The sequence below is a fragment of the Hordeum vulgare genome, chromosome 5H, assembly GCF_904849725.1.
Source record: "Hordeum vulgare subsp. vulgare chromosome 5H, MorexV3_pseudomolecules_assembly, whole genome shotgun sequence".
Classification (NCBI taxonomy): domain Eukaryota; kingdom Viridiplantae; phylum Streptophyta; class Magnoliopsida; order Poales; family Poaceae; genus Hordeum; species Hordeum vulgare.
In genome coordinates, this window is record NC_058522.1 from 482,206,153 (window position 1) to 482,219,889 (window position 13,737).

A 13,737-nucleotide genomic window follows, 5' to 3' on the forward strand; every position below is an offset into this window, starting at 1 on the left:
TGAAAAGTGAATGACTTAAAACCAGTGATTTATAAGTCACGTCTGTTTGGTTGTCGTCTGACTTATAAGTCACCTTTTCATGCAAAAGTGAATGACTTATAAATTTGGGTGAAGCACTTATGACTTATAAGTTGGATCTGTTTGGTAAAATAAGTCACTTTTTGCAATTTTTCAATTTATAAATTGGTGACTTATTTTGGAACCAAGGGCCTTATTCAGGATATCGATCGGCTACGAAATCAATTAGGTTTGGCTTATGTTGGGTTTGGCTGTTCGGTGCGGCGGCGGCGGCTGCGGCTGCGGTGGCGCCGGCGCCTACCTGACGGCTCAGAGAACAACGGCGGCTCGGAGCGGAGCTGGCCGCAGCGGCGTTCTTGCTGCGGGAACTGGGGCCAGGGGTCTGAGCCTTAGGGTTTCCTTCTCGCCCAACTCCCACCCCCACCGCGTCGGTACTTCATGCCCGTGGCCAGTGGTAACTTCAGCTCCGTTCCCCAACTCTAATGTTTGTATAGGGTGCGTCGACTCTAAACCTCTGCCTCTGCAGCGTTGCTCCCCCGGCCCTTCTCCGGATCTGCGCGTCAGTAAGAAGAAGAGGGACGAGGCATGGGATGCGTTGAAGACGGAGATCGGCCGCTCGTTCCGCCCACATCTGCGCAATCTAGGCGAGATCTTTTCGCTCCGCAGCCCCTACGACCTGGAAGACTACCAGATTGGCATGCTCTTTGGTGCGTTTGAGTTGATTGAATTGCTCTGGTGCATGTTATTGTCAAAAATAATAATCGTGTTCACTGTTTTCACTGTTGTCTGTCGAACCCATCACATTAATGTGATTATGTTTATTTGCAGGTGCATTTCTTGGATGTGTTGGCTGTTACCAACTGTGGAAGACGGCGCCTTCCATATTTGTTGATGCCTTCCTTGCATTCATCTTCTACAAGCTCAGTGTTGTGTCCTCAGAGTTACATAGAAACGACAAGTCCAACAGCTTGATTACGCGGCTGAAATTCGGTAATTTTATTGTTAAAATTGGTTTTCAGTTATACTAGTTTGCCAGCAACCATTGTGATCATGTGGTACACAAAAAAGCAGAGTTAGCCGACGAGATTTGGGTACAAGCTGTTCTCTGTTGAGCTATTGTGTGTTTCCAAGTTAGAACTACTACTATCGTATTATCTTTGACTCATTACTGTCCTGTAACTTAAAAAAAGGATATCAGCTTCATTCAAAACTGCAGTCATTTCGGGATTGAATTAACAAATTTATAATGCATACACTTTAATTATCTGAGTCACTTGCACCATTGCCAAATGCCCCGCAAGACTCCTCCCTGTATGAAGTGGTCTGAAATTGCTATGAACTGAACAGGTAATGTATATTTCAGAAGTGACTGATCAGTAACAACTTTATGTGTTCATTTTTCAAATCACCAGGGGGCTTTTTAAGCAACATTAGAATAGCTTATGTAGTATTAATTATAAGTTTTTCTTACGCATTCATATATACTTTACAACTTCAGGTCACTTTGCTAATCACAAATCATTTTAATGGTTCTATTTTATTCCTATTTGCAGTAGTTCCACTTAGCCATATTATTGGACATTCATTGGATCGCCTTCTCATTGTAGGTACCATACTTATCATGGTTTGGAAGGACATCAAGAAAAACTATGTCCTCCTGGATGTTGTTAGGTTAGTATGTATTGTCTAACTATTAAATCATGTAGTAGCCAGGTACGGCAGTTTTGTGCCGAATCATCATTTGCATTTTTGGAACAACAAATATCATTCTTCTAACATTGAATTACAAGCTCTAGAATGTCAACTTACCCTCCAATTTATACATCACATAATTCAGTTTTCTATTTATCTTTTTTTTATTAACATTTTAGAGCTTAGATAGCTTGTCAAGCTGATATACCAACAGTACAGCATCATAAGAGTTATGTTTCAGGACCTATAGGTCCACCATACAGCGGTAGCTAATCCTTTTTGGTGTCCACAAGAACCTTGTGTTGGAAATGCGAATTTTAGGGAAATATTATAGCCCTAGAAAATAATATGTGTAAGGGGACTAGAACAATATATATCAATGTAGAAACGGGGGCAGGAGCTCACCTCTCTGTGTCTCGCGTATAGCGGTTCACTAGATCGGGGTTGGACAGGATGCTCCTCTTCTAGGTCAGCTGACATGGGTTGGGCCTCACATGCTTAAGTGTGGATGGGCCTGGCCCATACCGGTTCAACACTCACCCTCATGATCGGTGGTAGATATCTATCATTTCCAACTTGTCACACGCCAAGTTACAATTCTTTGTTCCCAGTCCCTTCATCAAGCAATCTGTAAACTATTGCCCAAAGTTGACATGAGTAAGGCTGATGATCCCAGCATCAAGTTTCTCCTTAATAAAGAAGCAATCAATTTCCACATGCTTTGTCCTATCATGTTGAACTGGGTTATTAGCAATGGCTATAGATGACTGATTGTCACACCACCACCTTCAAGGGTCCCTTCCTCAGAAGTTTCAACTCGCCCAGTAGGTGCTTCACCCAGAGCATCTCACACAACCCTTGAGTTAATGCTCTATACTCAGCTTATGTTGTTGATGTAGACACAACAATATGTTTCTTGCTTCTCCATGTCACCAAATTTCCTCCCACAAACACACAATAGCCTGAAGTTGATCTTCTATCATCTTGACAATTGGCCCAATCAGAGTCATTGTATCCATCCATCTCAAGATGTCCACTCTTCGCAAACCAGAACCCTTTACATGGAGTCCTCTTCAAGTATCTCAGGATTCTGTGAACAATATCAGGATGCCCACTTCTTGCTTCATGCATGTATTTGCTCACCTCCCCCATGACATATGTAATGTCAGGCCTGGTATGAGTGTATGACACAACTAGAATAACCTCCCAACCAGTTTTTGATAATCTTCCTTATTCACTAGCTCACCTGATTGTGCTGTCACTTGATGATTTTGTTCAATCGGAGTAGGGGCACACGACATCCCATCATGCCCATGTCACTCAAGAGATCCAAGGTGTATTTCCGTTGGCACAAAGATATTCCCTTCTCTGTCCGAGCCACTTTTATGCCAAGGAAGTACTTTAGATTGCCCAAATCCTTTACCTCAAACTCCTTGCTCAGACACCCCTTCACTCTCTTTATTTCCTCTTCATCATCTCCAGTGATGATGATATCATCAACATACACAACAAGAATGGTGATATTCTTCTCAGTGTGTTTATAGAACACCGTGTGATCACCATTACATTGGCCATACCCCATATTATGAATAGCTCGTTTGAACCTATCGAACCAGACCCTCGGCGATTGCTTCAGTCCATACAAGGATTTCTTCAACCTGCATACCTTCCTTGTAGTCCGTTCTGTGTTAAAACCTGGTGGTATCTCCATGTATACCTCTTCTTTCAAGTCACCATGTAAGAAGGCATTCTTGACATCTAACTGGTGCAATTTCCACCCAAAGTTTGCACCATACGAGACCAATTTCCTTATTTTGTTCATCTTTGCAACTGGAGCAAACGTCTCATCATAGTCAATCCCATAAGTTTGACTATATCCTCTTGCGACCGATCTAGCATTATACCGTTCCACCTTCCCCTCTGGATTTTGCTTCACGGTAAAAGTCCACTTACAATTCACTGCTCTCTCTTCTGTTGGCAATGTAAAAACCCACTTACAACTCACTGCTCTCTTTTCTGCCGGCAATGTGGTTAGCACCCACCTCTTGTTCTTTTTCAGTGCTTCTAACACCTCTATCATTGATTCACGCCACTTCGGATCATGCTTTGCAGCCTTCCAATCCTTAGGGATAGACACCATTTGCAGGGAGGCAACAAACGCCTTATAACACACAAAATTGCCAATGTCAAGGTCATCACAAGCATCATCCTTTGGTAGGGCCTTCCTTGCTACTTCACCCTTCCTTGCCGCTTCACGTTTAGCCTTTCGCAACGCAATGGGCAGCTCCACCGTGTCAGATCAGCTTGCCTCAGTGCCTTGCTACTCCCCTTGCACTCTTGCATCACTGCCTTGCTGCTCCTCTTGCACTTGGGGTTGTCGTCGAGATTACACTGTTAGACTTATATTGATGTTGGCCTTTGGCCTTTTGTATTCTCACCTTTTGGCATTTTCATGTACATCATATATATGGTGGCTTTTGCCTCCTAGTAATACAAGTTGATTTCCTAACATGGTATTAGAGCTCTAGGTTTTTTTCGCACGCGCAACTCATGCTACGATCAACTCGCGCTGCCCGTTTCTTCTCTTGCCGTCTGTGTTGCTTCACTCCGTCCGGTGCTCCAGCTAGGCGTCGTTGATGCCTCCCCCAAGTGATGTTTTCCTCATGTCTGGTCTTTTGATCTACTCGCCAGACTCCCGATCTGCTCACTTAGATCGCTGCTGCTGCTGGCCTTCAGTGTTGACCGTTGCTGGATCGCTGGGCCTCCTAAGATTGATCAGTCGCTGCCGTTGTCAGGTGTGACTCGCCTGGCCCTCACGCGCCGGCTGCAGGTCACCTGCCCGTTGCTCCTTGTCGAGCGCCCATGCCGACTGCTTCCTCTCGCCAGTCCGCCCGCATGTTGTGTTGCCCGCCCCTCCTCATCGAGCGACTCGTCTTCTCCTGGCTGGATGCAACTGTTCGGGTTAACGCCCCAGCTGCTGGATGCAACTGTTCGGGTTAACGCCACTAGGCTCCCGTCCTGCTCGATGTCCATTCACTAGGAAGGTTTCGTCGCCAGGACCGCAAGCATCTGGATCGAGGCTTCTGCTCGATCCAGCCGGCTCGTCCGTCTGCCAGGACCTCAAGCCTACCGATCGGGCTTCTGGTGGGCCACCGTGCTGTTCGGCTTGGCCAAATTGGTTCCTTCGTGGCATTTTCCAAAAAAAAAGAGGGAAGGACAGGTGCAATGTGTGGCGTGCCTCTGCCTCGTCCATTGAGTGTCGACGGTGTTCCCTATATTGATCCTATCTCCCATATACGTCATCGCTCGGTGCTTGGTGCTCGTCCCCTCCTCATCAAGCGGCTCGTCCTCTCCTGGTTGGATGCAGCCGTCCAGGTCAACGCCCCAGCTGCTGGATCCCGTCCAAGTCGCCACCAGGCTCCCGTCCTGCTCGATCTGTTCCATTTGCCAGGAAGGTTTCGTCGCCAGGACCGCAAGCATCTGGATCGGGGCTTCTGCTCGACCTAGTCTGCTCGTTCGTCTGCCAGGACCGCAAGCCTATTGATCGGGCTTCTGGTTGGTCGCCGTGCTGTTCGGCTTGGCCGGATTGGTTCCTTCGTGGCATTTTCCAAAAAAAGAGAGAGGGAAGGACATGTGCAATGTTTGGTGTGCCTTTGCCTCGTTGTCCACTGAGTGTCGATGGTGTTCCCTGTATTGATCCTATCTTGCATATACGTCGTCGCTCGGTGCTTGGTGCTCGTCCGCATGGAGGTGGTGGTTGTCACTCTACTTCGACACCTTATGCGACACCCACCGGTGCTGCTAGCCGCTCTACATCGACTCCATCGACAGCTGCACCGCCTCCTCTAGCCGCTTCTCTACATGTTGTTGGTTGTTCTTCAACGACTCTACCCACGACTTAGGCACATTCATGGTAAACATCAACGACTAAGCAACCTCAAGAATATGGTGATTCTTCCTTTCCGCCACTCCATTCTCAGGATGGGTGTCCGTACATGCAGTTTGATGAAGAATCCCTTGGTCAGCTATGAAAGCCTCGAAAATGTTGTTCACATACTCTGTGCCATTGTCAGTCCTGAGCACCTTGACCTACACCTGAAACTGGTTCTTGACAAAAGTATGGAAGTTTTGAAAGCACCTCATCCTTGTGACCCAACAAGTAAATCCAAGTCATACGAGAATAGTAGTCAATAAAGGTAGCAAAATACTTCTTTCCATTCATTGACACCATTGGGCTAGTCCATACATCAGAATGAATGATCGTAAAAGGAGATATGCTCCTAAGCCCCTTACTCACCATTGGGCTCAAGCAACCGAACTTGTCAAGGATCACATAACAGTCTAATTGATCAATGAGAGCACTGAAAGAGACCAAATTGACATGATAAGCCGACACGTGCAGGGAGATGGTCGGAGTGCACTTTACTGTACCAACCCCCATGACAGGCTGTTTTGTGCCATCGGCCGTTTGTATTGTGCCCATGTGAGAAATAGGATGCTTATTGTATAACTCGAGCACGCAGGATTTACTAGCAACATGCTTAGCTGCTCCAGAGTCAAGAACCCACTCTGGAGCACTCTCATTAGTAGCAAGAGATGCTCCTTCTGGATTACCTTCATCAGTGGAGGCCCATTGAGCAAAGTCTCCATAGGCATCATCATCTACATCTTTGCCTTTTGACGTCCCAGTGTCTCCTGCAACGGCCATGTGAGCCCTCTGACCCCTGAGTGTCCTGAGTAGTCACCTCTGCCCCTAGAAGCCCGACCCCTGAGGTCTCTGAGTATCCACCTCTGCCTCTAGAACCCTTGCCTCTGCTAGTTCTCCCTCTGTTGTATCCCTACCTCTGCCACGAGTTGGACATTCCCTCTTCTAGTGACCTACTTCCCCACATGATATTACATTTATTGGGATCTCCCCACTCCATGCGTTCAGGGACTGCAAATGTCGAGGGGGGGGGGGGGGGGGGGGCAAAGGTATTCAGACTGCATATAAGTCACACACATAGCCTAGCATAAATGGCCAATGTTTTCACAGCCACATGAACCCTGATAACTTTGCTTCACGTCCAGTAGGCCAGGAAATCTATAGTCGACACATTCTCTTCCCCCTTGAGAATGCAGTTCATAATTCTGTTTGTCCAAGAAGGCATGAAGCATTGTTAAACTGCATTCGTCTCATTGCACAGCATGCAAAGAGTACAAATGTGCAAACCACAAACTGTCTAATGCTTCCTTTCAATGTGTCATGCCATCTAATTAATTCACTGAGTTGCCGTTCACCATGGTTGGTCTAAATCGTATGTGCCTCTGCTAGAATTTTTGCCAAACTTATCTTTAGCTTTGTTGCCTAATATTGGAGCTTTAACACGAACATATGATAAGTACAATCGTATGTGCCTATACTTAATGCTCCCTCCGTCCCAAAATAAGTGTCTCAACTTTATACTAGCTCTAGTATAAAATTGTACTAAGCTTAAGACACTTATTTTGGGACAGAGGGAGTATTTGTTAGCTTATCTACTAGATATATACTCGCTCCGTTCCTAAATATAAGTCTTTGTAGAGATTTCACTACGGACTAAATACGGATGTATGTAGACATACTTTAGAGTATAAATTCACTCATTTTGCTCCGTATGTAGTTCGTAGTGGAACCTCCTCTAAAAATACTTATATTTAGGAACGGAGGAAGTACATGTTTGTAATCAGATTTCAGTAGTATGGCAAGTCTTGGTTAAACTCTGTGTAGAACATGCATTCCTGAGTCATACTTCATGTAAGCATCTAAATTTTGTATCTGTTGTATCAATATGATATAGACTGGAGTTGGCTTTGACCTTTGCCAGTTAAATGAAACAATACAATTATCTTTCTCATGCATTTCTTTTCGAGATGGCTCATTCAATCACTAACCAAATATAGTTTCATGACATAGGATGCCGGTTTTCCTCCTCTACATCTGTGCATTCCTGTTCGATGTTGCTGGCGTGAAGAATTATGGAAGGCGTGGCTTGGTGTATTTTGTGAATCTGATGAAAACCAGAGGTGGGATTCAAGAGATATGCAGGATTATGTGGTTGCCTGGCTATATCTCTCCCTATGATGATGGATTGAACTGGTCATGAGGCTCAGGTCCTTGCGCATGCATGAGAATGAGACCGCATCCCCTTGGGTACTTCCTGGATGGGCATGTATCGAATCAGACTTCTAGAGATTTGCAAAGGATTTTGTTCAGTTTGAGGGATTCAGTGTAGTAGCGCCTCATCCAAACAAGCCTTTGTTCGGGCGTAGAATATGGGAGCCCCAGTCTGTAATATATATATTTGCTACAAGTTCTCGTCTGTACAAGCCACCATATGTAGTATCTAACTTATCTTAGATGAATATCTACTCCCCTCATCTCAAAATAAGCGACTCAACTTTGCACTAACTTTGTATTAAAGCTAGTATAAAATTGAGTCATTTGTTTTGGGACGGAGGGAGTACATAGTTTCTCCTTTTCTTACTAATAAATCTAGTATCAAACTTACCTTAGATACAAATTTGCCCCCTTTTCCTATAAATCTTTCTGAAATTCTGTAGTGGTTATTATACATATATCTACCAGCTGGTGTCTGATGTTTGCAAGTACGAGGTGTGCTTGCATGGAGTACTCCATCCGTTCGGAATTACTTGTCACATAAATGAATAAAAATGAATGTGTCTGAAACTAAAATACATCTAGATACATTCATTCCTATAACAAGTATTTTTAGACGGAGGGAGTACAATCCAAGATTGTGTGTGACCGTGCATTAACACTACCTGGACACAAGTACATGCGACGGATCGCAACACCCCAAGCTACACTATCTGAGATCAATACATATGTGACCTCCTACGAAGAAGAAAGAGAAATAGTATGGTTGATCTTTTTTTTTATATAAATGGGGCAGAAGCCCCAATCATCCACTGACAAATGCGACGGATCGCAACACCCCAAGCTACACTATCTGAGATCAATACATATGTGACCTCCTACGAAGAAGAAAGAGAAATAGTATGGTTGATCTTTTTTTTTTATATAAATGGGGCAGAAGCCCCAATCATCCACTGACAAACCCTGAAGTAGAGAAGGATTTGTGTTAGTTATGAATGAAAAACCATGAAAGCAAACTCAAAGGATATTCTGCAAATCTTTTGGCGGATTTCTCCCTCTGCTTCTTAGCCCACGAGGTATTAGCAACTGTTTTCAGTTGTTGTCCCTCTTTCAAGTGTGAGTTCTTATGTGTTACTCATCCACTTCCTGTTTGCCTTCATGTGTAAACATGCCGTTAACGTTCATTCCGAGACGTAACTTGCATCCATGCACATGGTCACGTCATGTATGCACGACCAGGATTTTTATTTAAATATCATTCTTAAAAAAATTAGAGTTTCGCTCAACTCCATCGGTTGGACATTTGGTACGCGGTCCATCTTTGAACCAATGACCTCATCACTCACACGAGGCACCCCGAGCTAGTGTTTGACTCATCTCTTAGGTGTTGAGCATCAGGTTTGCCCTACATCTTCGAGTCAATCACCTCATCATTCACTTGAGGCACCCGAGCTAGTGTTTGATCCACCTCCACCCATTGGACATCAGGTGCACCCTCCATCCTTAAACCAATCACCTCATCGTTCATACGAGGCACTTGCGCTAGTTTTTGGCCCATCTCCACCTGTTGGACATCAGCTGTGCCATCCGTCTTTCCAATCGCCTTCATCATTTACACGAGGCTCTTGAGGTAGTGTTTGGTCCACCTCCACTGTCTGGTCATCGGTGACGTCCTCCATCTTTGACACAGTCACCTCATCATTCACACGAGACAGCCCGATCATCTTATCATTCACACCAGGCATTCGAACTAGTATTTGGAGCATCACCCATCGGGCAACCCATACGCCCTTCATCTCTTGCTTGATCTCCTCGTCAATGAGAAGAAGCAGCCGATCTAGTGTTTGCTTCACCTCCATCCGTTGGGCATCCGGTACGTCCTTCATCGTCGGCCCACCTCCATGTAGTGTGAGCGTGTGTATGCAGCTGGAGTCATCAAACGGCAGTATGCGCATCACCTCGCGTCTCCCGGGTTTGGTCTTGGATAGTGCCAAGAGGAAATTTAAGAAAGGGCTCAGGAGCTTCTTCATGCCGCTCAAGTCCGAAAGTACCGACATGGTGTAAAGGCAGTAAACAGAGGTCCTGCACGAGACATGCACATGCATACATCAGCTCCCTGATTAAAACATCAGCATATGTATATTTGAACTGTAATCGTAACCAGGTTCAGTGGAAGGCACGGATTAATAGTAACTACCTGATGTAATCAAGGGGGGGGGGGCAATGCTTTTGTGGATATCCTTGAAGGCCACTGTGAGGCCGATGGCTGTGTGCGTTCATCATGAAAAAATTTCAGTTCAGTTCAGCTCAGAATGAAGAGGAATTGAAGCCATGCATGTTTTCACATGGGATGTGAAGGGACGATCAACGGAAGCGGCGACTAACCGAGCTGGACCCGGGTGATGAGGTCGTTGCAGAAGCCCCGTTTTCGGACGTCGGCCGCGAGGACGCTGAGCTTGTAGAAGGCGTAGGCGAGCAACAAGTCGAGGCATGTGGATGGATCCATCTTCCACATCTGCCACAGCGCCACACACGCCAGGAGGTTGACACGACGATTTTTGGCATGGTTTCGTTATATGGCGCTATCATATGTCCATGTTAGTGGAGACTTTAACCCACGGAGGGTAACGGTTGCGGGAGTCCACGGAAAGCAACACCCACAAGGGGTCCATGAAGAAGCGGCCTTGTCTATTCCATCACGACGTTCATTCACGAAGGATAGCCTCACTCATGTTAGATCTTCATGAAATAGACGATCTTCTTGCCCTTACAAACATCTTGGTTCAACTCCACAACACGAAGTAGGAGGCTCCCAAACGACACATAACCAATCTAGGAGGCACCACCCTCCAAAAGGTAATATATGTGGTAGAACGATGAACTCTTTGCTCCTGTATTTCTAAAGATAGTCTCCTCAACACTCAATCACTCTCTCACGGAATAGGCATGGGTAGGAGAGATTGATTTGGTGAAAAGCAACTTGGGGAGGCTACAAATCAAGTTTCAAATAAATGGATTGGAATATCTTGATCTCAACACATGAGTAGGTGGCTCTCTCTCAGAAAAATGGATCTGGCAATGAAGTGTGTGTTCTGAGTGCTTCCTCTACGAATGAGAGGTTGGTGGAGCGGTATATATAGACAGCACACAAAATCCAACCGTTACGCCTAAAGTGACCAACTCGATGACACCGAAGTCATAAACACGGTGGTACCGACTTGCACAAAAAGCGGCAACTTTTGAATCTCGGTGAGACTGATATACACAACTCTGTAGGACCGAAAAGATGGCTAACGGTCACATGACCCAACTCGGTGACACCGATACCCAAACTCGGAAATTTTGATTTTGTGTACCGAGGCAATAGAAGGTTGGTCACCTCAACTCGGTAGCACCGATGCAGAATTAGTTGTACCAAAATGGTAGGTTTGTTTATGGTTCTGTTTGGGATGGAAATCGGTAGGGCCGAGTTTGGAAACTTGGTGGCACCGATTTTAGATATTTGGCTTTGGACAGAAGTGTTATGTGGGAAAATGACTGAGTACTTTTGGTGGCTATCTCTAAGCACTTGAGCAACCACTTCATTTTAATACCTTACCCCCTTTTAATACTATTGACTTTCCTATGGACTCAAAAGTGATTCCTCACAAATATAAAATGAAGAGTCTTCTTGCTTGAAGCTTGAGCCAATCTTATTCCTTTCTTACATCAAGGGGCATCTTCACATAAGCTTTTAGCCAATGCATCTTTTGAACTTTTCTGAAATATACTAGGATAAGATCATTAGTCCAATGATGCATATGTTGTGATCAATTATTAAAACCACCTTAGGGAGCAATTGTGCTTTCTATCTCCCCCTTTTTGGTAATTGATGACAACATGTAGATCAAAGCTTCGACAACAGATATAATTAATGATTAGCATCGATGCTTTGAGAAGTATGTGAAAAGCAAGAGCTCCCCCTAAATTTGTGCATTATTTATAATTTGCGTTTGAATGCAAATGCACAATCAATTAGGATCATGGGTCACTCTTCCATGTCACATACATCTTTGTGGTGCACATACATGATATGAATGAATAGTAATGCACATGACACCATAAAGATAAGTGTATGATCATCATATAGATAGCTCAAAGATAATAATGTGGTAGCATCAACCAAGCAAAGCGTATGATCAAACATAAGGAAACGAACAAAGTCATCCAACGAGACAAAGTTTTGTAAAAACCAAAGTGAGAGCAAATAAAGTCAAAAACTCTCTTTCTCAAAGCCCTGTGATCTATACATTTCTTCCCCTTTGGCAACAAGTTACCAAAAAGTTCAAAAGTATAGAGCTAATCGTCTCCCTGGGATCTACCTCCTCCGACAGTCGAGATGGAGTAGAGGCACATCCATCTTCCTCCAATGGTGATTAAACCAAGGCTATGGAGATCAAAGCTCTCATACCAATTGTGGGATCAATAGAAGGGGTGTCTAGAGGGGGGGGGTGAATAGACTACTTGCATAAATTAAAGTCCTAGCCTTTTCCCAATTTTAATGGCTGGTAGATTTTAGTAATTCTAACAAGTCTAGTGCACCCTACACATGCTAGTCAACATATATGCCAACGTAAAATAAAGACATTGCACATGTAAGTAAGGAGTAGAGTTTAGGAAGATCAAACGCAAAGATGAACATGGTGATTTTTGGCGCGGTTCCGATAGGTGTCGCTATCATACGTTCACATTAGTGGAGACTTCAACCCACGAAGGGTAACAACTGCGGGAGTCCACGGAGGGCTCCAACCATCAGGGGTCCATGAAGAAGCAGCCTTGTCTATTCCACCATGGCTTACATCCACACACGACTAGCCTCACTCACGGTAGATCTTCACGAAGTAGGCGATCACCTTCCCATACAAACTTCTTGGTTCAACTCCACAACACGAAGTAGGAGGCTCCCAAGCGACACCTAATCAATCTAGGAGGCACCACCCTCCAAATGATAATAGATGTAGTAGAACGATGAACTCCTTGTTCTTGTGCTTCAAAAGATAGTCTCCTCAACACTCAATCACTCTCTCATAGATTTGACATGGGTAGGAGAGATTGATTTTGTGGAAAGAAACTTGGGGGCGCTAGAGATAAAATTTCAAATGTATGGATTGGAATCTCTCGATCTCAACACATGAGTAGGTGGCCCTCTCTCTCAAAAATGGATCTGGCAAGTGTGTGTGTGTGTTCTGAGTGCTTCCTCTACGAATGAGAGGAGGTGGAGGTATATATAGGCATCCCCCAAAATCCAACCGTTACAACATTATTGCCCAACTCGATGACACCGAAATGAATCTCGATGGTGCCGAGTTGCACTAAATGTGGCAACTTTTGGATTCTCGGTGGGACCGATATATGAATCTCTGTGGTACCGATACGACGGCCTAGGGCAGTTTCCAAATCTTGATGGTACCGATTTCAATCTCGGAAATTCCGATTCTTGAAATTGAGATACCGCAGAGTTGGTCACTGACTTTCGGTGGCAACGATATGAAACTTCATGGTACCGAGAGATTAGGGTTTGGCAAAGGATCTGTCAGTGGGAAAATGGGTAGAGTCGAATGGGAAAACTTGGTGGCACCAATTTTTCTTTTTTGGCTTGGGACAGAGATTTTTGTGAGAGAAATGCTGAGTATTTTTGGTGGCTATCTCTAAGCACTTGAGCCACCAATTCATCATAATACCTCACCCCCTTTTAATAGTATTTTCTTTCCTATGGACTCAAAAGTGATTTCTCACAAATGTAAAATGTAGAGTCCTCTTGCTTGAAGCTTGAGCCAATCATATTCCTTTCCTTGCATCAAGGGGTTTCTCCTCACAATCCTTTAGCCAATGCTCTGTGTGGACTATAC

The 13,737-nt window shown here is 44.7% G+C and overlaps 1 pseudogene across 1 annotated transcript; it reads left to right on the forward strand.

The window, feature by feature from the left end:
- Positions 1-223: 223 nt before the first annotated feature.
- Positions 224-8,074, forward strand: LOC123399541 (annotated as a pseudogene). Its single transcript, XR_006610391.1, has 5 exons — positions 224-472; positions 545-725; positions 847-1,008; positions 1,626-1,689; positions 7,646-8,074. The product of XR_006610391.1 is annotated as an uncharacterized LOC123399541 (transcript).
- Positions 8,075-13,737: the final 5,663 nt, after the last annotated feature.